This window comes from Spermophilus citellus (assembly GCF_964194105.1).
Source record: "Spermophilus citellus genome assembly, chromosome: 9".
Lineage (NCBI taxonomy): Eukaryota > Metazoa > Chordata > Mammalia > Rodentia > Sciuridae > Spermophilus > Spermophilus citellus.
The window spans coordinates 46,989,575-47,015,378 of NC_138191.1; the positions used below are offsets into that span (position 1 = coordinate 46,989,575).

The following is a 25,804-nucleotide window of genomic DNA, read 5'->3' on the forward strand; positions in this document are numbered from 1 at the left end:
TTACAGAAAGAAGAATCCTTGATTTCTGTTGATACAGCTACAAATCTTATATTTGCCTGGTATGATTCCATTAACTAAAAATGTTCCCCTTTGTCCTAGTGTCTTAGTCCCATTCGGATTTCTGTAACAAAATACCATAGATGAGGTAGGTAATAAATCACCAAAAAATTATTTCTTACCATTCTGGAGCCTGAGAGGTCTAAGAATAAAGCCACAGAAGATTTTGTGTCTGGTAAGGATCTATTTCCTAGTTAAGAGGTTGTGCTTTCTGAGTCTTCATATGGTAGAAGGGGCAAGGCAGCTCTCTAGGGCCTTTTTCTTTTTTTAGATAAAGGATACTAATTCTATCTGAGGGCTGTACCCTCATGACCTAATTTCCTCTCCCATACTCTACTTCCTAATGCCATCACATTACAAATGAAAAGTTTCAACCTATGAATGTGGAAGGAATACAGACCTTCAGACCAAAGCAACTGGTTTGAGTTGGTTCCTTTCATTTATGACCTTAAATGTTCTGAATAATATGGTACAATTTCATCATGTACTAAATCCCCATGTACACTACATGTGTTTTCTATTATCTAATCCTCTCCATTGATCTATCTGTAGTGGTGCTTGAAATACAATATTTTATTACTTTATATTTTAATATATTATTGGGAATCTTCACTCATTACACATTCAGATATTACTGGATATTTTATATGCTGATTTTTATCTGAATGAGTTTTAGATTTGTTTTAATTTTTTAAGAGAGTAGAAAAGGAACAAGAATATTAAGGCATATATTGGTCATTATATTGAGAATATATTAAATTTACATGTTCATTTTGAAGGATTGAATTTTTAAAATATTGAGTTTGGCAACATAAGAGAAAGTTCTTTCTTTCAATTTATTTTTACTTATTCAAATAATTATTTATAGAATTTAAGTGAATCTTCATATTCTCTCCATAGAGTTACGGATTGATTTCTGACTCAAGATGGTTTGGCTTACAATTTTTTTGTCTATATGATGGTGCAAAACTATGTGCATAAAATGGATGTTTTCACTTTAATTAAAAAAAAGAAATTCAAGGACTTACATAGAATATTCAACACTTTGTTTATAAAATAGATTCTGTTTAATGATATTGCACAAACATAGGTAATGTAAGTATTCTGAGCTCATTTAACTTAAACTGTGATGTCCCATATGTGCTTTTATTAAAAGAATTTCAAATGATGATGGATTTAATAACATAAATTCATTATAAATTGAGAAGCATTTTTTCATTGTTTTCCAGATTGATTTACTTCTATATATGAGTATTTGCTATACTTATACATAAAATCATTTATTTTGTTATACTTTATTACTGGCTATTATTTGTCTAAATGAAGAATTTTTATTTTTGAAATGTACTATCTTAAAGAATTCTCATTTGAACTTCAGTTTTTTTTTTTTTTTCCCCAAGACCTCTAGACTAGGCCATGGCGCATGCCTGCAATTCCAGCAGCTCAGGAGACTGAGACAGGAGGATTACAAGTTCAAAGCCAGCCTCAGCAAAAGAGAGGTGCTAAACAACTCAATGAGACCTTATCTTTAAATAAAATACAAAATAGGGATGGGGATGTGGCTCAGTGGTTGAATGCCCCTGAGTTCAATCCCCTGTACCCCACACCCCAAAAAAGAACTCAAACTATCATTGCAAAACATAAAATATTTGATGCTCATTTCATTGTCTTATTTAAATTTCATTGCACTTTGCAGATGATTTCAAATAGTGGTAGTGATTGAGTAACTCATAACTTTAGTAGGAATATTTGTAATGTTACATCGCTAAGCACTGTTTGTGCATCAAAAAATTTCACATGGATGTTTAATTTTTTAAATATCTTTTGTATTATATGGAAAAATCTTTACTTCTTTAACCTCATAATATATGATTTATAATTGAGATAATACTGTATATTTTTAGTTTTTGCATTTCTCAAATAAATCGCTCTTGGTTTTTCTTTTAGTGCTCTTTTTTATCTTTATGTATAATCTTTGCATTAAAAATAATGAGGAAGAACGGCCTTAAGTTTTCTACTGAATTCTTATAAAATAATTTAGAAACATTGTTTTTTTTCCTTTATACTGTACAGTACTTTAATTGCAGGAAATTGTTTCTTCAGATACTTCATACTTAAGAGTTTTCCTCCATTATTTTAGGAAAAAAAAATCTCTGGGGCTGGGTTTTGGCTCAGTGTAAGAGCACTTACCTTGCACATGTGAGGCACTGGTTTCAATCCTCAACACCACGTAAAATAAATAAATAAATAGATAGATAAATAAGTAAATAGATAAAATATTGTGTCCATCTATAACTAAAAAAATTTTTAAAGAAATAGTATTTTAAAAAAATATTCTGCATTACATATAAACCATAAGACCCCAACCGATTTTCCAAAATATAACTAAAATGTAACAAGTTTATTAGGAATTAATAACAATTTCTAAAACAATAATTTCTGTTCTCCAAGCAATTAATATGGTTGTTAAAGATTACTATTTTATGCAGAAAAAATATTTTCTTCCACTTAAATAACTATTCTTACTTAAATTTCTAAATTCTCTATAATTCAATGCTTTCTCAAAAACTTGAGTATCTGTTGCACCACACTAGTCAAAATAAGCTGAAAACATTTTAGAGGACAAGAAACAATGATAGAGTCACTCTTTTTGTGACACCATGATATTGCTCTCAGGCCCAGCCATTTCTACATGTGATTGTGACAGTCTACCAATTGTATTTTTATTGCAACACAAATGTTTTCCTGCAAATTATTTTCATAACAGTATTTTACAGAGTTTTAGCTTTTTCATTGCTGTAACCTAAAGACCTGATAAGAAGACTTCTAGAGGAGAAAAAGTTTGTCACTTATGGTTTCAGAGATCTCAGTCCTTATATGCCTGATTTCATTGCTCTGTGCCCAAGGTGAAGCAGAATATCATGGCAGAAGGGTGTTACAGAGGAAAGTAGCTAAGAACATGACTTTCCTCATCATGGACTAAATATAAACCCCAAGAACACACCCCAATGACTCACCTTTTCCAGTCACACCTATCTGCCTACAGTTACTACCCAGTTAATCCCTATGAGGGGATTAATTTAAGGCTCTCATATTTCAATCATTTTACCTCTAAACTTTCTTGAGTTGTCTCACTTGAGTTTGGGAGGACACTTCATCTCTAAACCATAACATTTAGGGATGAAAATATAATTTTTCCTGTATTACTATTGACAAGAAACTGTACTAAGAAATAAGTATATCCAATAAGAACTAAGTATTAAAGACAAAGAGGCTTTCTATTGGGAAAACAGATTTTCTATTGCTCTATTGTACACAAATGGAGCATAAATTCTCATTCCTCTGACTATACATGGTGCTGAGTCACACCAGTAATGTAATCATACATGTAAATAGGGTAATAAAGTCTGTCTCATTCTACCATCCTTCCCATCCCCATAGTCCCACCCCTCCCTTCACTGCCCTCTAAAGTCCAAAGTTCCATCGTTCTTTCATACACTCCCACCCCACCATTATGAATAAGCATTCGCTTACCAGAGAAAACATTCAGCCTTTGGTTTTTGGGGATTGGCTTATTGCACTTATTGCGTATGATATTCTCTAGTTCCATCCATTTACCTGCAAATGCAATAATTTCATTCCTTAAGGCTGAGTAGTATTCCATTGTGTGTATGTAGCACATTTTTTTATCCATTCATCTGTTGATGGGCATCTAGGTTAGTTCCATAGTTTAGCTATTGTGAATTGAGCTGCTATTAAACATTGATGTGGCTGCATCACTGTAGAATGCTGATTTTAAGTCCTTTGGATATAATCCAAGGAGTGGGATAGCTGCATCAAATGGTGGTTCCATTCCCACTTTTCTGAGAAATCTCTATACTGCTTTCCATAGTGGTTGCATCAATTTGCAGTCCCACCAGCAATGTACGAATGTACCTTTTCTCACACATCATTGCCAACATTTATGTCAAAATGCATTCTGCTGTCATGTATAACTAATTAGAACAAATTTTAAAAAGTCAAAAAATTAAAATATATTTATATACCTACAAAAGTATAAAAAAGATGGATTGAGTCATCAGATTTGTAATGAAGCAAGAGGAAGAAAACAAAGTCGAGTTCAACTGTATCTAAAATAGGTATTTTTATTAAAATTTTTGAAGAAAAATGACAAAACATTAACCCTGTTTAATTATGAGTAGTTAATAAAAAATATTTGTTTTAAAAAAGAAAGGTTTTCTTTTCATAAGTAGACCTATATATGTTTGAAAATTTTAAAAAGTGTTTACTCCAATGTTTTGATACTTATTTATTGCTTGTTTCTTATCTTTCCTAAGAGATTCCCATGTCTACTCCTTTATACAATACTATAGATAAATTTCAGAATGTCTAATATTAAGATAATCTTCATTAAGATATTTTATATTTCATATATTGACACAAATTTTTAATTTACTATACATTGTTTATCAGAATTTTTATTAACTGAAAAAAATTTAACCATCAAAAATGCTTAAATTTAATAAGAAATACTTAAGTGTCAGGAGTAAAAAGGAGTAAAAAGGAGTAAAAAGGATATACTCTTTACATTTGGTGCAGTTTTAGTCATAAGTAATAGAATCCAAGAAAAAAGTAGAACTTATTGAGAGAATTTATCAATGACTAATGATGACTAAGAACTTAGGAAGTGCTGACACCAAGATAGCTCCAGAAATCTTATCAGTTTAGACACTGGACATCCTTTTGGAGCTATGACAATAATGTGGCCCATTAAAAAATAATTCTCATCCCTATCTCTCAATTCAAAATTCTAAGCTTCTAGATGGAAAACTTGAGTAGCAGTATAAATTTATTATGTGTAATGATATTTAATGGTCACTGTGAGAAAGTCAGCCACAGTCCTATCCCTACACATCAATGACAATAACCAGAGTAAAGAGAATTTTTAGCTGCATTGGGGTTCTTCAAAGCTATCATGTTACAATTCTAATATTTCTAGAAGTATGTAGTGCATCCAGTGTTCTCAATAATAAGTAAAATAAATTTTAAGATCTGTATTTTAGGGTTGGGGTTGTGGCTCTGTGGGGAGAACACTTTCCTAATACATGTGAGGCACTGGGTCCAATCCTTAGCACCACATTAAAAAAACAAATAAATATAATAAAGTTATTATGTTTATCTAAAAATAAAAACATCTTTAAAAAAGTTTTCTATTTTATGGTTAATTACTTAATCCTATCCTGAAAATTCTTTATTATATCTTAAGAAAATTTTTAAAAGAATGCAAAATTGGCCACTAAGATTTTTTTTCACAAGAAAGTAGCTTCTTTAAAAATACTGTAGTTCATAACTACAGATGAAAAAAATAAATAAAATTTTGTCTTTATATAAATTTATTTAGAAAGCTAATTTTTCAAGTTGTCTACAAAATTTCAGTTTGTGAGATTGCATCCTGAAACTGCACCATCACCACCAACTAAAGTATTTATGTCTAGGAGTAAAAAAGTATGATTCTTATAGAGAATATATAATATCAATTATCTTATAATATAATTATCTTATAGAGAATATATAATATCAATTACTATGAGAGAAGAAAGGACTTGGTAATGGTGACATCATCTTACATGCCTTATATACATATAAACATACAGGCCTTTTAATGGAGTCAGCCAAACAAGGTCTTGCCTCCTTACTGACCTCAGTTGAAAGTGAATTTCTATTTAACATTGCAAATATCCAAGATAGTCATCACAGGCCAATCTGTTGCTGCACAATAATGCCAAACTTGAAAATTTGACTAATATATTTTATAATTTCTAATAAAAATTAAATTACTTCATAAAATTTCATGCATATTCCTATAATCTAGAAGTTCATTCTATGATGATGATAGATATTTACTTAAGAAACATTGACTCTAGTTAAGTGTTGAATTGAATTCCCAGACACTCAGCAATTCATTAAAAGCATTCCCAGTGTACCTCTATTATAAATAGAATCTCTGTAAATGTTAGTTGTAACAAGGGTACATGGTGAATTATAAACCTTAAAGAAAAATACTCGTCTTTCATTGGGAGAAGTCTTCCACTGACTCAGGATCAGTCTCAAGATGTGTATATATGAAGTACTGAGGGAAAATGCAAGGGTCCATGTATATTATCTATTCATTACTTCTGATGATTATTTGGGATGTTTGAAATTGATGTTAAATTCAGTTTACATATTTATATTGGAGCATTATAATTATGCCTAATGGTAGAATTCATTATACCATATTTGTACATGCATATAACATAATTTGATCAATCACATTCCCCACTGCCTTCTCTTTCCCTTTCCTCCTCCCTTCCCCAATTTGCCTGCTCTGCTATAATGATCCCCCTTCTATTACTGTTATTTTTAATAGTGTGTTATTTTATTTGTGTGTGCAGAATTTATTGTGGTATATCAGTACATAGGCATTGTGTAATTTGGTAGATTTAATTCTCCAATACCTCCCCATAGCCTTCTTTACTTCACAATTTTTTTCAGATTACATTGGACCTTTGGAATCTGTATTTAACATATTACATTTTGACTTCTTGATGAGCACATTGAGAATACATAATAATAATATTCTATTAAAATTCTCTAGAGAAACAGAATCAACAGGAAGTATAATTATGAAAAAGGGATTTATTAGGTTGACTTACACAACCAAAAGCTGGATAGTCCACAATAGCTGTCTTCAGGCTGGAGAGCTGAAAGAACCAGTGCAGAACCTGTGCAGTCCAAAAGGATGAGGCCCCAAAACAAGAGGTATTGATGATGCTATCCTACTCCAAGACTGAAAGCTTCTGGAAACTTTCTAAAGAAGCACTGGTAGAGTTTGCTTTGGAAGCGTGAAGAAGTGAGAGTCTGATCTTCTTCAACGATCACAGCAGCAATCAAGAACTCATTCAAGAAGAATGGAGCTTGCATCTACTGCTGCTTCCTTGTTCTTCCAACTTTTATTTCATCCAAGCCACCAAAGTGTTGGTTGGTGCTGCCCATGCTTAGGGAGAGTCTCCACTTCAGTTTGCTATCCCACATGCTAATCATTCCTAGAAACACTCTCATTGACACACCCAGAAGCTTCTTAATCATTGGCATCTCATAATCCAATCAAGTTGATAATTCAAATTGACTATTACAAATATTTTAATATCTACTACATACATAAGGACATTTTTAAAAAATAACATAAGATAATATACATAAGAAATTAACAAAAATTTTGATTACTATTAAGGTTTGGATGTGAGGTATCCCCCAAAAGCTCACATGTGAGACAATGCAGGAAGGTTTAGAGGAGAAATTATTGGGTTATGAGAGTCTCAACTTGACAGTGAATTGATTGACCTGAAGGGATTAACTGTGTCAGATTGAAAGCAGGTAGGGTATGGCTGTAGAAGCATACATTTGGGGCATATATTTTGTATCTGGAAAGTGGAGTATTTCTCTCCTTACTCATTATCATGTGAGTTGCTTACCTCTGCCTCACTCTTCCACCATGATGTTCTGCCTCACCTCCAGCCCAGAGAATGGAACATGATGTCCATTGACTGAGACCTCTGAAACCAGGATCCCTCAAATAAACTTTTCCTCCTCTACAATTGTTCTGGTCAGGTCTTTTAGTCATAACAGTGAAAAAGCTGACTAAAACAATCATTGATTGTGAACAATGTAGCTACATTGTAAGTTAACTGAGACCTACAAATTATATCTTAATTAGGACTATTATTGAATTTGTTCTCTTAAAAATCTTCAGAGAGCCTCTGGGAATATCTGTTTGTAGTAATTTGCTTCCAAAGCGGTGGTTTTGAAAACCAATAATTTTCAGCAGTTTTTATATGAGATTTATGTCCTTAGGAGTTCATAATTTCCAAACTGAAAAGATGGAAATAGTTCTTAGCACTACAAATTTATTTTTAATGATTATTTATGGTACATCTATTATATTAATTGGAATATTTTAAATTGAGTTGACAGAAATGTAAATGGAATTAAGGAGAAATGTCAACACCACATAAGGAATCTTATTATTTTATTTGAGTCATATGCATAATGCTTAACTAATTATTGCCAGAAGTTTATGGTACCATGATGGGTACAGCTTGGATTTTTGCTAAATTTAAAGAAGTGATGGTAGTGGAACAGGTTGAAGACTCAGATAAAAGACAGAGGAGAAAATGGTTAAGTATGTCTAGAATATAATTTTTCTTAAAATTTATATCTTATTCATTTTTATCACTACTATGTATTTCATTCTTGGAAGACTTACTAGCTCAAAACTAATGTCTAATAAATTTTTGATGAATGAATGAATGATATTATTTCCTAATATTGTTTATGCTTGTAAGGTATTCTGTTGTTTTCTAAGGATACAACAATTGCTTAATCCTGCAGTACAGTAGAGCATTAGTATATATTGTAACTTGTTTTGTATAATAGTAGTTGCCATAACAGATGAATACAAAGTTCTTCAGAGTATGCTGATTTTGCCAACTGCATTGAAATGTCTTTGAGCACAAGTATAAATTGTGTCTACTTTTTTGGAGTCCCTATATAGCAAGCAGATGTCAATCTAATTGAATTGTGTTTGAATAAAGAAGGGTTATAGCTGAGAATTTACCAACTAAACTTATGGTTAGTTTCAGGGAATCAGCTCTAGTCTTGGTAAAACTCTATTTTTGTAGAATTTATACATTTGGTTTGATAACAAAATTATCCAATTTATTATGTTTGTTTTATTTTTCTTTGTGAGTTATTTCTTCTTTAAATATGAGACTGAATTATATTATAGTTCTAAAAATTATAGAACATATAAGTAAAACTTCTTTTTCATAGGTGGTTTACTTATTTATGATTAAATTCAGATGATTACAACATGTAATTTAAGGATGTAGGTGTTCCAACTTTTTTTTATCAACATCTATATTCTTTGATAATAACAAACAGTAGATGGATAATGTGCTCCTTTTTCTGCATTTCCTCTAATTTTCACCTAACCTCAAGTAAATGAATATCAAGTAATGTGTGAATTGTTTGTGACATAATCATGAATTAAATACACATTTTTAGTGTTGAATAAATTTCTCCATCAATATTTTAGTGTTTCTATGATAATTTTTCTATTGGCATTTAACATTCTACTTTTTGGTTAATTAATAATCACACCATATGGTAATAAGTATAATTTTAAATGCTTATTTTTTATTTGAACTATGTGCTGCTTTCATCAAAAATATTTTTCTAATATTATGAATATTTTGTCTAGAAAAATTGAACAGCATGTTTTTAAATGGAAATCAGAATCTCTGGGAGGGAGGCCTCTGGCAGGACAATTATTTTATACAAACAAGTGAGTCTGTGGGAGGGGACCACACGAAGCCTGCATCCCCCTTTGAACCCTCAGTAGCATCCTCCAGGGAAAGTCACTGACTGGAGATTGTTTAAATGGCAGCAGTAGGGTGCACAGTAACATTGTTCCTCAAAGGAAACATCACCTTATCTGACCCAGTCTTAGAGTTAATCAGGCGCCTACTTCAGCCAGTTGACAATAATGACTCCAACCATTTCCATTTTTTAGTATTCAGGAGCCATTTGAGGACATGTTTTGTTTATTTAATGGATCTTCACAGAATATGATTTGCTGAAAACTTGAGATGAATCTGTTCTTAGTTTGCACTTTAGTCTCTGAAAATATATAACTAAGGATTTCTAAAGTTCTATGATATATTCCTTCTTGTGGCAGAAGTGAATTTCTCTAACAGGGTGCTCTGACCTACCTGAGTCATTTGGTAGAGTAAGAGGCATCATCTCTTGGCTTTGTAGTAACTATTTAAATGATTGTCTTCTTCATTTTACCATTTAAGCAGCAGTTATTTTCTTCGGTTTGTGGGAAATGATCCTTCTGGTGAGTTGTTCCAAATGTATAAAGCTATGAGGAACACTGGGTTGGTTTTGATTGTGTAGTATGTTCTGTTATGATCTGTTCATTTTTCACTGGAAAATCAGTGGTTAAACATATGATGGTAGCTGCCAGGGTCAACACTCATATTTTTCTTTTCATTCTGAGAGGAAAACTTCAAATGTTATTCATAAAGGTCTTTACTGCAGCCTGTTGGTCTCTACTAAGAACACAATTCATTCCACAAAAATTCTATTAATAATTCCAACCTGGAAAGGTCTACTATTAGGTTTTTCACAATTGCTTATACAGACACTGTTTATTTACTTAGCACTGCAAAATAACTGAGATATTTTTTAAATTCTTAAATTAGAATGTATTATCATTAAAGTAATTCTCAACATCATGCCATTATAATCTATCCATTAGAGCACCTTTTTTTCTTACTTTTTCATTTGTAGTTCTGTATAGAGGAGCAAACCAATGTTCTTTCAAAGTAACAATTATGTATAAGTTGATAAACAATAGCATTAATTTCTCATGTTTCTTTTTTAATTTTGTTCCAATGCATTTGCTTGTGACATAATGAAAGGAACTTTCTGGCCAATAAATAAATAAAACTTTTTTAAAAGGAAAATAAAATTGATTGTAAATCATGAACTTCCTTCAGTGACTTATCTACTTTTATAGAATCAAGTAATATAGAAGGATATTTTATATGTACTTTGTAATGCAAGGCACTGATTTCTTTAAAAATACTCACTTTTTCATTTTGTGAAACTACAATTCTGTATCTTTTATTTCATCTTATTCAGTAAGACACAAAATAAAAATAAAATAATAAAATAATTAAAATAATAAAATAATAAAATCATTAAAATAATAATGATACTGGACATATAAGCATATGATCATGATATCCAGAGTTAGTTACCTGTCTATGTCTGCAGGGGATACCCTCACTGTGACAACAACTACATGTTCAAGAGTTTTCCTAACCATCCTCTGTAAGTACAAAATGAAAGATGCAGAACTAAACAAATTCAGTGAAGCCATTTATTCATTTGTGGACACAATCACTCAAGCACCACAGGGCTCATTTTCTGGATATGAAATTGTCATAGGTTACAGAGGGGATTTTAGTTTTATGGGGTACAGTGAGAGTGGTATAATCATTGGAAACTGTGAACATGCCTATCCGGCAGTCAGGGAACAAGTTGTGCAGGTTAAAAATTTAACTCAGGAAAGCAGTTGTAAAAAGTTTGAAACTCATTGTTACCAGGAGAGATAGGAGCATAGATACTGAAGGATGAATGCTCAAATCCTGCCCATTGCTTTTCTTCTTCCTCTGGCATTCATTGTTTCCCACAGTTTCATTATTAACTGTGCCTCCATTTAGGACTAATTTGCAATGAGGGAAGGTCAAAGTCCAGAACCCAGCATTCAATATCTGCCCCCTTCCTTTAGGGTGTATGGTTTGGGAGAAAGGATTTACTGGGAGAGGTTTAATGTTTGGCTAATTTCCCCTCCTTCATTACAAGTCACACCATCTTTCCATTTTTTCCCAGGGGTTGTCATGTAGGAATATTATTTTTCCATAACCCTTCATCCTCAATTTTGATAATTTACTAGGAATCACAGAACTCACTGATACCTGTTTTGCTCATGAGTACATTTATTACAGGTAAAGGATGCAGAAAACAAGCCATGGGAAGAGATACATGAGGCAGAGTCTAAAAGGGACCTAAATGTGGAACTTCTTGTTGTCTTATCCCCATAAAGTTATAAATAGTGATATCTCCTGCTGGCTACAACATGTAGCAACACACACAAAGTATTGCCAACCAAAGAAGTTGACCTGAGCGGAGGCAACTTGGAAATAACAAGAATGAGAGAATGATGGTAGAAAATAAAGACTGATGGCAGGACCATCAGAATTTAAAATAATTTCCTGGTAAGATGGCTAGCTCAGCTACACAGAACTCAAGAAGTGGGAATACTGTTTCTCCCCAAGGTTTAGAGTGAGAGTCTTGAGACCGGAGAGGCAGTCTGCCCTAGCCGAACCAGAGCTTGTTCAACTCATTAAACAGACCTAAAAAAAAAAAAAAAGAAGAAGAAGAAGAAGAAAAAAGTCAACCTGAACTTATCAATTCTCTGCAGAGAGCCAATCCAGGAGTCATCTTGGGACTGCAGTGCAGCAGAGCCAATGAGAACTGGAGAAACCCAAATTTGTGAGTTTGTAGTTAGGTCTGCCCAGACTGTATGGGCCTAGCAAACCTATGGAAAGTCAGAAACTGGGAGCATTTTTACCCACAAGGAACACAAGTTGGAGAGGCTGGGGACAGCCCAGCTCTCCCCAGCCCTGTGAGTCTTGTGGCCTGTGGGGGCTGACAGGGCCACTACAGCACAGAAGGTTGGAAGGGTGGGTGTGAGGGCACATGGCCAATAGTATGCCCAATGAACTGATCCCAAACCCACTGAGTTCCTGTGGCCCACTGGGGCCAACACTTGCTAGGTCCCAGCACAAGCCTGGTCCCCTGCTCCTTTCCCAGTTTGGCACCCACCCAGACTCAGGGGGGTCCAGTACCTTCCCAGAACCCCAGGCCCTTGTCACCAGTCCTCCAAAACCCTGGCCCCTGATCCAGGTCATTGCTCCATCTACTAGGCCAGCAGTTTTACCCTGGCTCATAGACTAGCCAGCCAGGTTGCCACTTCACTGCCATGCCTGTACATACCAGAACATAGCTTCACTGCCAGCCTGAAGGATCCATGATCCTGATCCTGATCCACCTGGCCCAGGCCAGCTAGGCCCACTGGACATGGTCAGCTGCTTTGCCACCCAGCCACAGCCCAGTCTGGCCCACCACTTCCCAGTCAGGAACACCAGACCGAACCAGCCTGGGCCAGCTGGGCCCACCCAACAGGGTACTGCACTTCCTGGCCCAGCCACCCACTTCATCACCTGGCCACAGCCCAGCCTGTCCAACACACCAATTCACTGCTATGCTCACTTTCCCAGCCAGCAACTTTGCCACCTGACTTGCAGCCTAGCTCACCCACATTAATCTCCCAATAAGGGGAATTGGGAAGTATTAAAACCAAAACTTCAACTTGGTAAGAACACTTGGCAATGACATGATTCTAAATTTAGAAGAAAAAAATCTCTGCCAGAAAGCTTCTAGAACCCATACATAAATTCAGACACACCAGCATATACAGTTATCTCATATTAGACAAAGGTGCCATAAACATACATTGGAGAAATGATAGCCTCTTCAACAAATGGTGCTGCAAAGACTGGAAATACATATGCAGCAGAATGAAATTGAAATCCTATCTTTCACCTGGCACAAAACTCAACTCAAAGTGTATCAAGGACCTATACTTTTAACCAGAGACCCTACACCTTCTAGAAGAAAATGTATGTCCAACTCTTCATTCTGTCAGCCTAGGAATGAACTTCCTCAAACAAGATTCCTAAAGCAAAAGAAATAAAATCAATACATGGGATGGTATCAAACTAAAAAAAGAAAATCCTCACAGTAAAGAAAACAGTCAAGAAAATGAAGAGAGAACGTATAGGATGGGAGAAAATCTTTGCTACCAGCATCTCAGAGCATTAATCTCCAGTATATACAAAGAACTCCAGTATTTACCAAAAAAAAAAAAAAATACACAAATGGGCAAAGAAACTTAGCATGCACTTTACAGGAGAACAACTACAAATGGTAAAAAAGTATGTGAAAAAATGCTCAACATCTCTATCAATTAGAGAACTACAAATTAAAACCAATCTGAGATTTCATCTCTCTCCAGTCAGAATGGTCATTATGAAGAATACAAGTAACAATAAATGTTGATGAGGGTATGGGGGAAAAGGTACACTTATGTATTGGTGATGGGATTGCAAACTGGTGCAACCCATGTGGAAAATAATATGGGTTCCTCAGAAAACTTGGAATGGAACCACCATTTGACTAAGCTATTCCACTCCTTCATATATACTCAAAGGACTTAAAAACAGCATACTGCAGTAATGCAGCTACATCAGTGTTTATAGCAGAACAATTCACAATAGCAAAGCTATGGAACCAACCTAGGTGCCCTTCAACACATAAATGGATAAAGCAAATGTGGAATATATACATAATGAAATATTACTCAGCCATAAAGCAGAGTGAAATTATGGTATTTGATGGTAAATGGATGGAACTGGAAACTATCATGCTAAGTGAAATAAGCCAGTCCCCCAAACCAAAAGCCAAATGTTCTCTCTGATATGTGGATGCTAACATAGAATAAGGGGTGGAGAGAACATAAATTCATTGGTTTAGACAAAGGGAAATGAAGTGAAGGGAGGGGTAGTGGGATCAGAAAATTAATAGAATGAATTGCACAAACTTTCCTATGTTCACCTATGAATACATGGCCAGTGAAACTCCACATCATATATAACTACAAGAATAGGATCCTAATTAGGATAAATTATATTCCACATATGTGAAATATGTCAAAATACACTCTACTGTCATGTATATATACAAAGAACAAATTAAAAAATATAAAATAAATTTCTTTATATTTTATGGAATTATCTAAATAAGAGAAATTTGACATATTTATATTGTTGGTTAAAAGAATACTTCACACTCAAAAGGAGCTAGCATTAGGAAACTTAAGTTGAAGTATATTTAACATGTATTAGAGTTTGGAGATCTGTGCTTGAGTTACAGATGTGTGTGTATGAGTGTGTGTGCGTGTATGAGATTCTGTTCAATTTACTGAGTCTCAGTGATGTCAGAAAGAATCTTTAGATAGGGCAAAGTGGAGGGAAGGAAAGGAAGCGGTTATGGAGGTAGGAAAGATGGTGGAATGAGATGGACATCACTATCCTAGAAACATGTATGAAGACATGAATGGTGTGACTCTACTTTGTATATAACCAGACATATGAAAAATCGTGTTCTCTATGTATAATATGAATTATAATGTATTCTGCTGTCATATATAACAAATTAAAACTTAAAAAATAAGTTAAAACAAATACACAGAGTAGGAGCAAAAAAAAAAAAAAAAAAGATCCTCCTATTATGCCATCTCTGTTAGGCTTTCACCAGAGGCCAAACCAATGAGCTACCCAACTTGGACTGTCAGCCTCCAAAATAGTGAAGTAAAACAAACAAGAAAAACCCTCTTTTTTTCCATAAAATTACTCAAGCTTCAGGCATTTTGGTATAATAATAGAAATGGACTAATATATAAGGAGACTAGTTACGAGGCATTTGAAAGAATCCATGTATGAGATGATGATGGCTTGAAACCAGGTGGCATGGATGTTGTGGAATGGTGATTGTATTCATGAATGTTCATCAGAGAAACAGAAAGAATTTTAATGCCTTTAAACTGAACTACACCACCAGTTTTCCTGGTTCTTCAGCTTGAAGATAGAAGATGGTGAAATTTCTTATTTTCCATAGTCATGTGAGCCAATACCTTTTATATATTTGTATTATTTATATATACATATATATATATATATATATTTATTTATTTATTTATTTATGCATACATACACAGTGAGTCAATGTTCCATTATGTACTTTCATTCCAAGTTAGAAAGCCTGAGAACCAGGAGTGAAGGAGTATGGGGTGACATCTGAAGGCCCAGGAACTGGGAGTTTTGATATCCAAGCTCTGGTATCTGAGGACAGGAGACTAAGAATGTTCCAACTCAGAGATGCAGAATTCTCCTTTTCTCTATCAGTTTATTCTGTTCTGGACGTTAGTGGATTGAATGATGCCTGCCTACATTGGTAAGGGCAGATCTTTTGTGTTCATCTAGCAATTCAAATGCTAATGGCTTCCAGAAACATTCAAAATGACACCCAAAACAATGTTTTACGAGTTAGCTGGGCCTTCATTACCAAACTCAAACTGATACATAAAATTAATTTTCACGGGTGATATAATGGATATTTTGAGGTAGAGTAAAAACCTTCTGTAACTGATTCTTGTAATATATTCACACATTTCCTTGAAGATTTATATTTCATAATTGCTGATTTTGTGTTGACTCTTTGATTTGCTATATGCTCATACAAATTCATGGTGAACTTTCTGACTTAAAGTGTAAATTCCCCTCCATAATAGAAAATGTCAAATATTCCATCTAACCCATTTTTGGAGATGGTGTGAAAATATTTCTCCTGTAACTCTCTCATCCTCTTTTTCTAATTTAGACTGGCTAATATCTAGGCCTAATATACTTCCATTATCTTTGGATTTTTGTTCACAACTGGCTTTTATTTATTTCACATGTTGGGATACTTGTTTTCTTGGTACCAGCACTATATCTTCATTGCCTCCTTTGTTTAGTTGTGTATTTCTTCCAAGAAAGAATGCATAGGAAATACTTGTTTGAGATCTTGAATGTTTTCATCATACCCTCATTCATTTTTAATATTTTTGAGTGGGTATAATCTTCTCAATAGATATGTTGATTAATTTTGTGTCAGTCTCGCTAGGCTCTGGTTCCCAGGTGTTTTAGTCATGTACAAATTTAGATGCTCTGAGTTTTTTCTTTTCTTTTTTTTTTTTTTTTGAGGGAGATGGGATTTGATTTACATTTAACTCAGTAGAGTATGGGTAAGACGAATTATCATCCATATTGTTGATATGTCTATTCACTTAGTTGAAGACCATATGAGCAAACATTGAGGATCCTTAAAAGGGAAGGAAATCTCCTCAGGATGGAAACAGACAAACCCTACCTGAGTTTCCAGCCATAGTCCTGCAGAATTCAGACTCAACACTTCAACATCAGCTCTAACCTGAATTTCTAGACTGCCCTATAAATTTTGGACATGGCCATCACATTTTTTTAGGAAATTCATTAACATAAATTCCTCTATGTATATCTATATGTATATATTGTGGATAGGTATATATTGATAGACGTGCATAATATATGTATCTATAATCTAGAGAAATATAGTGCATTGTACTGTATATAAGTATAGAAAGATATAGATGTTACATATAATAAGTATAGATACACATATATTATATAATATGAATTATATATATGTGCATATAAATATAAATATGCATATATATATATATGAAATAGTCTCAGAATTTGGAAGCATTTGTTTATATTTTTTTCTGAATATACTGTTGCTATGAAAAGCCTGACATCATCCTTATTCCTAGTCTCTTACATGTTGCCAATTTTTGCTTTTTATGAATTTTCAGATTTTTTTTTCTTTTTCACCTATCCTAGATGTTCTGAAATTTCAGAGTAAATCAGATTACCATGATTTCTGATTTCTTGATTTGGAAAATCTTTCATTCTATATACTAAAGCTCAATTAATCTTAAAATGTGTCCTTTACTTACAGAAAATGTCATTATATTATTTGTTGAAAGCATTCTAATTTTTCTAGTCTTTCTGAGATCCCTATTATTAGAATATTGGATTTCTAGATTGGTGCTTCCTATTTCATACATTTTCATCTTTGTTCAACTTATCTACTTTATATTCTATCTCTTCATTGAACTTATTTATGTTAATAAATGATATTTTTAGTTTCTAAGATTGCCTAACTTGGGGCTGGGGATGTGGCCCAAGCGGTAGCGCGCTCACCTGGCATGCGTGCGACCTGGGTTCGATCCCCAGCACCACATACCAACAAAGATGTTGTGTCCGCTGAGAACTAAAAAATAAATATTAAAAAAAAATTCTCTCTCTCTCTCTCTCTTTCTTAAAAAAAAAAAAAAAAAAAGATTGCCTAACTCCCCAAATTTTCTTTCTCTAAGGAAATATTTTTCTTAATTCATGAATGCAAAATCATCTCTTTTTGGTGTACCTTAATTTTAGTTCTACTTAAAATTTATTTTTATTTTTTATTTTTATTTTCTATAAGTTCCTTTATTTTCTTGGAATTTTGGTCTTTGTCTTTCATATTGTAGGTGTTTATATTTATAAACAGAGCACTAAAAAAGCTTATTAATAATTATGTGTGTATGTGTATTTCTTGAGAGGAATTTATTTATTACTGAAATTTAATGAAATGTTTGAATGAAGATCCATGTATTTTGGGGGGAAGTAGTTGAAAGTGTTTTCTTTGGGGCTCATTTCCCCAGAAACAGATCTTTTATTGTCCTGGGATAGCAATTGGGGCCATATACAGATAGAAGGCTGGGGTTTCACTGTCCAATGGTAAACTTTCCCAAGTCCTGCTAATTTTAGTAGAGGTCTTCAGTCTTCACCTGTGCCTGTTGTCTCAAGTTTAAATTATCTCCAATTCAAATTCATCAGAGAATAAATCACAAGTTTTCTGGGAGGTGGGAGTTTATCTACAACTATGTGGGATGTGGAGGAAGAATGATAGTTACTTAGCTGTGATGAGCTCTTTTGTGCTCTTCATCACCAGAGTATGCTCCAACTCCTTTCCTAGTATCACCAACTATCATCCTTATGGGCAGATGCAGCTTTTGGCTTTTCATTCCTGTGTTTTCCAGTTAGCAAAATATTGTCATTTTTGGTGTCCTTTCCTGTTTTAGTTCAGATTCCATTTTAATCAATATGTTCCTCCCACACTATTGTATGAAAAGTCAAAATGACCATCAATAGCTCAGATATCATAGGAAAAAATAATTTTCCAAATACTAGTAACTATTTAGCAACAATAGATGTTAGGTAGAGATTAAATATTTGGGTATTTGTTACTGTTCACACATTTTTAGGTGAACTATGTATGGGGAATTAATTATAGTTAATCTTACATAACATGTACTAATTTGTATGTAGCATTTTAATTATAATTTAATATTTCAATTATTAAAATTGAAATGAGATACAATTATGAAGACTTGGGACAAAAGGAACATTAAATTATAGTATTTTAAAAATAACTAGTTGCTGTCATCCAGTAAAGCCATATATCCAATTGACAAAATCAATCATAATAAAAATAATATCTTATTTTTCCATATTTTTACTTTTCTTATCACTGGTAATTTTTTTTTATTGGATGTTCACAACATTACAAAGCTCTTGACAAATCATATTTCATACATTAGAATCAAGTGGGTTATGAACTCCCATTTTTACCCCAAATACAGATTGCAGAATCACATCGGTTACACATCACATTTTTACATACTGCCATATTAGTGACTGTTGTATTCTGCTACCTTTCCTATCCTCTACTATCCCCCCTCCCCTCCCCTCCCATCTTCTCTCTCTACCCCATCTACTATAATTCATTTCCCTCCATGTTTGTTATCCCATTCCCCTCATAACCTCTTATATATAATTTTGTAAAACAATGAGGGTCTCCCTCCATTTCCATGTGATTTCCCTTTTTTTTTTTTTCCCTTTCCCTCCCGCCTCATGTCTCTGTTTAATGTTAAACTTTTCTTCCTGCTCTTCCTCCCTGTTCTGTTCTTAGTTGCTCTGTTTCATTATTCTTATTCACTGCAATTTCCTTACTGGGAACAATGTCTTAGTTTCCCAACTTAACAATAAATATTTTCATTATATTTTAGATCCCAGGCATATAAAAATATCCTGATAACCTCTGAATATTCTATGATTTTATGTATTTAAAATTTGTTTCATTTAAATTTTTGATTTTTTTTTACAAATACTGCATCAAATCTTTTTTATTTGTTTTTTTCCCCCTGGTACTGGTGATTGAATCCAGGGGTGCCTTACTACCACCATTTTACACCCCCAGCCCTTTTTAAAAATATATTTTTGAGACAGGGTCTCGCTAAGTAGCTGAGAGTCTCACTGAGTTGCCCAGGATTGACTAGAACTTTTGATCCTCTTGCCTCAGTCTCCTGAGCTGCTAGGCATTTTCTGGTAAATGGATGGAATTGGAGACTATCATGCTAAGTGAAATAAGCCAGTCACCAAAAATTAAAGACAGAATGTTCTCTCTTGTATATGGATGTTGACTCACAACAATGGAGGGTGGAGAGGGATAGAATAGAAGTTCATTGTATTAGACAAAGGGGAACAAATGGAAGGGAGGGAGAGGGAAATAGGAAGGACAGTAGAATTAATCAGACATAACTTCCTTAGCCTTGTATTTGAATACACAATTAGTGTAACTCCACATCAGGTATAACCATAAGAATAGGATCCTAATTATAATAAATTATACTCTATGTATGTATAGGTTGCCAAAATACATTGTACTGTCATGTATAACTAAAAAGAATAAAAATGAAAAATAAAGTATAATTTTAAGAAAGTCAATTAAGTATTTAGTTGAAATTTTGCTAAAATTGAAGTTATTTTTAGTTAAGTTATTAAAACACAAGCATGTTCAGTTTTTATTATGTGAGAAGTAAAAGATTAGTTGTATGTTTCATATGTAGGACTCTAGATTGCATGTAATAATCATTAATTCAGAATAGGTGAGTCTGATGAGCATCAACAATGAGAAACCTGATTTAAGAATTTATTTGTGCTTGGATAATGGTTAAATTACCTATTAATTTCATACCTAAAATATTTTCCACTTGACTTGAAAAATATAGGAACTATATTTTTTATTTGCCTTTATAAATTGGTAAAGAACAGAGCCACAATTTAAATTTTACATCTCTCTCATTCCCATATCTGACTTACTGGCTGTTTTAGTCAGCATTTTTTCTGCTGTGACTAAATGACCATGTGGTTCAGAATTTGGGGGAGCTTTCTGAAATTGATGGGAGGAATTTTGGGATGTGCAGCAGGGCATGCTAGAAATACTTTAGATTGTTTAAGGGAAGATTAATGGCTGATTCTGGTAAGAGCTAAGAAGACCAGAATGCCAATAGGACAGTGGTCAGTGAAGACAGGGCTCAAGAGAGCTCAGATAAAGGAGGAAAAGTTTATTTGGCGGCTCACAGTTTCAAAGGTCTTTTTTCATAGAAGGCTGGCCCCATTCCTTATGGCTCCAGATGATGCAGAGTATCATGGTGGAAGAGTGTGGCAGTGGGAAACAGCTCACATGTTGATCAGGAGTTTCAGAAAGAGAAACTCCACTCTCCAGATACAATATATACCCCAAAGTCACGTCCTAATTGCCACCTCCTCCAGCCATACCCTATCACTTCAGTTACCACTCAGTTAATCTCTATCAGGGTATTAATCACTGATTGGGTTAAGACTGTCACAACGCAATTATTTTTCCTCTGAACCATCTCACACATGAGCTTTTGGGAGTCACCCCACATCCAAACCACTATACTGGCATGAATCAAAACGGCTCTGACATAGGGTAGGAAATATATGATTAACACTGCAATTTAAATCAGCTATAATCCATAAGGCATTCCAATATATTAACAGGGCAGCATTAAAACACCAACATTAGTTGGAGTTTTGTGTACTGATTTCTCTATAGACCTTGTCCTAGAAGGAGTAGCTTGAAGTTCAATAGTTTTCAAACAAAGTTGCATAATCATACTTATCTGGACTAGTCCTGGTGTTCAAAAAAATCTGTCTTGTGATCTCAGAGGTAGTACTTAGCATATAAAGGAAAAACTGAAAAGCTCTTAAGTGGTAACAGCATCTTAAATGAAAACTTTTGGTTTTATTAGAGTATATTTAAATACTTCAATCAAGAAGAATAGAGTTCAGTCTTTTCAAGAGGGATTTACAAAGGTTTTGGAATGATTACAGTGAAGTGCTAATTAGAAATTAAAGTATATAACCTGTGATTAAGTTTGAGGGCTCTAAAGTCAGACCAATTTAAGTTTAAATCCAGCTTTCCTGTGTGAATTTAGGTCAATTACTTGACCACTTGGTACCATAGTTTCCTAATCTACAAAATTAGATAATTACAATACCAACTTTAAAAGGTTACTGTTAAGGATTAAATGGGATATTATATTTGAAAGGTTTAGTACACTGGAGTCTGGCATATTATAACCATTCTATCAATTTCAAATAATATCTTATTAATTAAAAAGGGCAAGAGTTACTATAGCAAGAGTTAGTAAAGAGTGGCAAGTAACTCAGATGAATTCAATGCATATTTATTGAACATTTGATTTATTCTATGTATTCCAAGTATTAAGTCCAGAATAGACAATTTTTGCAAAGTGTATGCCAGACTTTCTTAGCCTTGCACTATTCTATTTAATGCTCTTAAAATCTATATGAAGTGAGTGTTATTATTGTTCCTACTTTATAGATGAGATTAGTGATACACATATATGATAAGTAATTTGCCTAGACAGAAATAGAAAACAGTAGGACCTAGAATTGTTTGTGAAAGATCCATTATGTTCTTTTACATTTGGGGTTCTCCACCAAAAGATGTAGGGTTTCCTGCTTCAACAGTGCTTGGACAAAACCAGCACTGGACCCCCACCATGGCCAGTGGCTCAGAGCCAGCAGCCCTTCACAGCGCCCTCAGACTGCCCCAAGGCCTCTGCCACTTCTCCAGCACCATGCCTCTCCTCAGCCACCCACCATGACTACCACATCCCCCTCACAGATATGCCAGACTACCACTGGACTCAGAGGCCACCATCAACTGCCAGGTCAATCTATAGCTCTACGCCTCTTATGTCTACCTGTCCATGTCTTACTACTTTGACTATGGTGATGTGGTTTTGAAGAACTTTGCCAAATATTTTTTTCACCAATCTCATGAAGAGAGGGAACATGCTCAGAAACTGATGAAGCTGCAGAACCAACGAGGTGGCCAAATCTTCCTTCAGGATATCAAGAAACTCAGACCATGATGACTGGGAGAGTGGGCTCAATACAATGGAATGTGATTTGCACTTGGAGAAAAGTGTGAACCAGTCACTTCTGGAACTGCACAAACTGGCCACTGACAAAAATGACCCCCACTTTCATGACTTCATTGAGAATCATTACCTGAATGATCAGGTGAAACCCATCAAAGAATTGGGTGTCTATGTAACCAACTTGCACAAGATGGGATTCCCAGAATCTGGCACGGCAGAATATTTCTTTGACAAGCACACCTGGGAGAAAGTGGTAATGAGAGCTACACCTTAGGATGACTTTCCATAGCCATGGAAGTGACTTCCCTGGTCACCAAGGCAGTGCATGCATGTTGGGGTTACCTTTACCTTTTCTATAAATTGTACCAAAACATCCATTTATGTTCATTGTACCATTCCTTCAAATAAAGAAATTTGGTACCCAGAAAAAAAAGTGTTGATATTTTATACTCTTCTTTATCAGGTTGTCATTACTTTAGTGAGCTTTTCTTCACTATGACTAAAAGACCTGACAAGAAAAACATGAAGGTGGAACAATTTATTTTGGCTTATGGTTTCAGAGATTCAATTTTTTGGGGATTGGCTGACTTCACTTACCATTATCTTCTCCAATGCCATCCATTTACCTGCAAATGCCATGGTTTTGTTCTTTTTAATGCTGAGTAATATTCCATTGTGTATAAATGCCACATTTTTTTATCCATTCATCTATTGAAGGGAATCTAGGTTGATTCCAGAGTCTAGCTATTGTGAATTGTGCTGCTATGATCATTTATGTGGCAGTATCCCTATAGTATGCTCTTTTAAGGTCCTCAGGGAATAGTCCGAGAAGGGCAATAGCAGGGTCAAATGGTGATTCCATTCCCAGCTTTCCCAGGAGTCTCCAAACTGCTTTCCAAATTGGCCACACCAATTTGCAGTCCCACCAGCAATGTACAAGAATACCCTTTTCTCCACATCCTCGCCAGCACTTGTTGTTGTTTGACTTCATAATGGCTGCCAGTCTTACTGGAGTGAAATGGTATCTTAGGGTGGTTTTGATTTGCATTTCTCTGACTGCTACAGATGCTGAGTATTTTTTCATGTACTTATTTTATATATATATATATATATATATATATATATATATATATATATATATATATTTTATTGGTTGTTCAAAACATTACATAGTTCTTGATATATTTCACACTTTGATTCAAGTGGGTTATGAACTCCCATTTTTACCCTGTATACAGATTGCAGAGTCACATCAGTTACACTTCCACTGATTTACATATTGACATACTCATGTCTGTTGTATTCTGCTGCCTTTCCTATCCTTACTATCCCCCCTTCCCTCCCCTCCCCTCCCCTCTTCTCTCTCTATCCCCTCTACTGTAATTCATTTCTCCCCCTTGTATTATTTTTCCCTTTCCCCTCACTTCCTCTTGTATATAATTTTGTATAACCCTAAGGGTCTCCTTCCATTTCCAAGCAATTTCCCTTCTCTCTCCCTGTCCCTCCCACCTCTTATCCCTGTTTAATGTTAGTCATCTTCTCATGCTCTTCTTCCCTACTCTGTTCTTAGTTACTCTCCTTATATCAAAGAAGACATTTGGCATTTGTTTTTTAGGGATTGGCTAGCTTCACTTAGCATAATCTGCTCTAATGCCATCCATTTCCCTCCAAATTCTATAATTTTGTCATTTCTTAATGCAGAGTAATACTCCATTGTGTATAAATGCCACATTTTTTTTTATCCATTTGTCTATTGAAGGGCATCTAGGTTGCTTCCACAGTCTTGCTATTGTGAATTGTACTGCTATGAACATCGATGTAGCAGTGTCCCTGTAGCATGCTGTTTTTAGGTCTTTAGGGAATAGACCCAGAAGGGGAATAGCTGGATCAAATGGTGGTTCCATTCCCAGCTTTCCAAGAAATCTCCATACTGCTTTCCAAATTGGTTGCACCAATTTGCAGTCCCACCAACAATGTACAAGTGTACCCTTTTCCCCACATCCTCGCCAGCACTTGTTGTTTGACTTCCTAATGGCTGCCAATCTTACTGGAGTGAGATGATATCTTAGGGTGGTTTTGATTTGCATTTCTCTGACTGCTAGCGATGGTGAGCATTTTTTCATGTACTTGTTGATTGATTGTATGTCCTCCTCTGAGAAGTGTCTGTTTAGGTCCTTGGCCCATTTGTTGATTGGGTTATTTGTTATCTTATTGTCTAATTTTTTGAGTTCTTTATATACTCTGGATATTAGGGCTCTATCTGAAGTGTGAGGAGTAAAGATTTGTTCCCATGATGTAGGCTCCCTATTTACCTCTCTTATTGTTTCTTTTGCTGAGAAAAAACTTTTTATTTTGAGCAAGTCCCATTTGTTGATTCTAGATATTAATTCTTGTGCTATGGGTGTCCTGTTGAGGAATTTGGAGCCCGACCACACAGTATGTAGGTCATAGCCAACTTTTTCTTCTATCAGATGCCTTGTCTCTGGTTTGATATCAAGCTCCTTGATCCATTTTGAGTTAACTTTTGTGCATGGAGAGAGAAAGGGATTCAGTTTCATTTTGTTGCATATGGATTTCCAGTTTTCCCAGCACCATTTGTTGAAGATTCTATCCTTCCTCCATTGCATGCTTTTAGCCCCTTTATCAAATATAAGAAAGTTGTAGTTTTGTGGGTTGGTTTCTATGTCCTCTATTCTGTACCATTGGTCCACCCGCCTGTTTTGGTACCAATACCATGATGTTTTTGTTACTATTGCTCTGTAGTATAGTTTGAAGTCTGGTATCACTATACCACCTGATTCACACTTCCTGCTTAGCATTGTTTTTGCTATTCTGGGTCTTTTATTTTTCCATATGAATTTCATGATTGCTTTATCTATTTCTACAAGAAATGCCATTGGGATTTTGATTGGCATTGCATTAAACCTATAGAGAACTTTTGGTAATATCGCCATTTTGATGATGTTAATTCTGCCTATCCATGGACAGGGTATATTTTTCCATCTTCTAAGATCTTCTTCAATTTCTCTCTTTAGGGTTCTGTAGTTTTCA

The 25,804-nt window shown here is 34.5% G+C and overlaps 1 long non-coding RNA gene and 1 pseudogene across 6 annotated transcripts in view; both read left to right on the top strand.

Annotated features, from left to right (window-relative positions):
* Nucleotides 1-25,804, top strand: part of LOC308655173 — a 256,086-nt gene that overhangs the window by 73,388 nt on the left and 156,894 nt on the right. The window lies entirely within an intron of this gene.
* LOC308657126 (ferritin heavy chain-like) lies at nt 22,471-22,984 on the top strand (annotated as a pseudogene). Its single transcript has one exon. The product of its transcript is annotated as a ferritin heavy chain-like (transcript).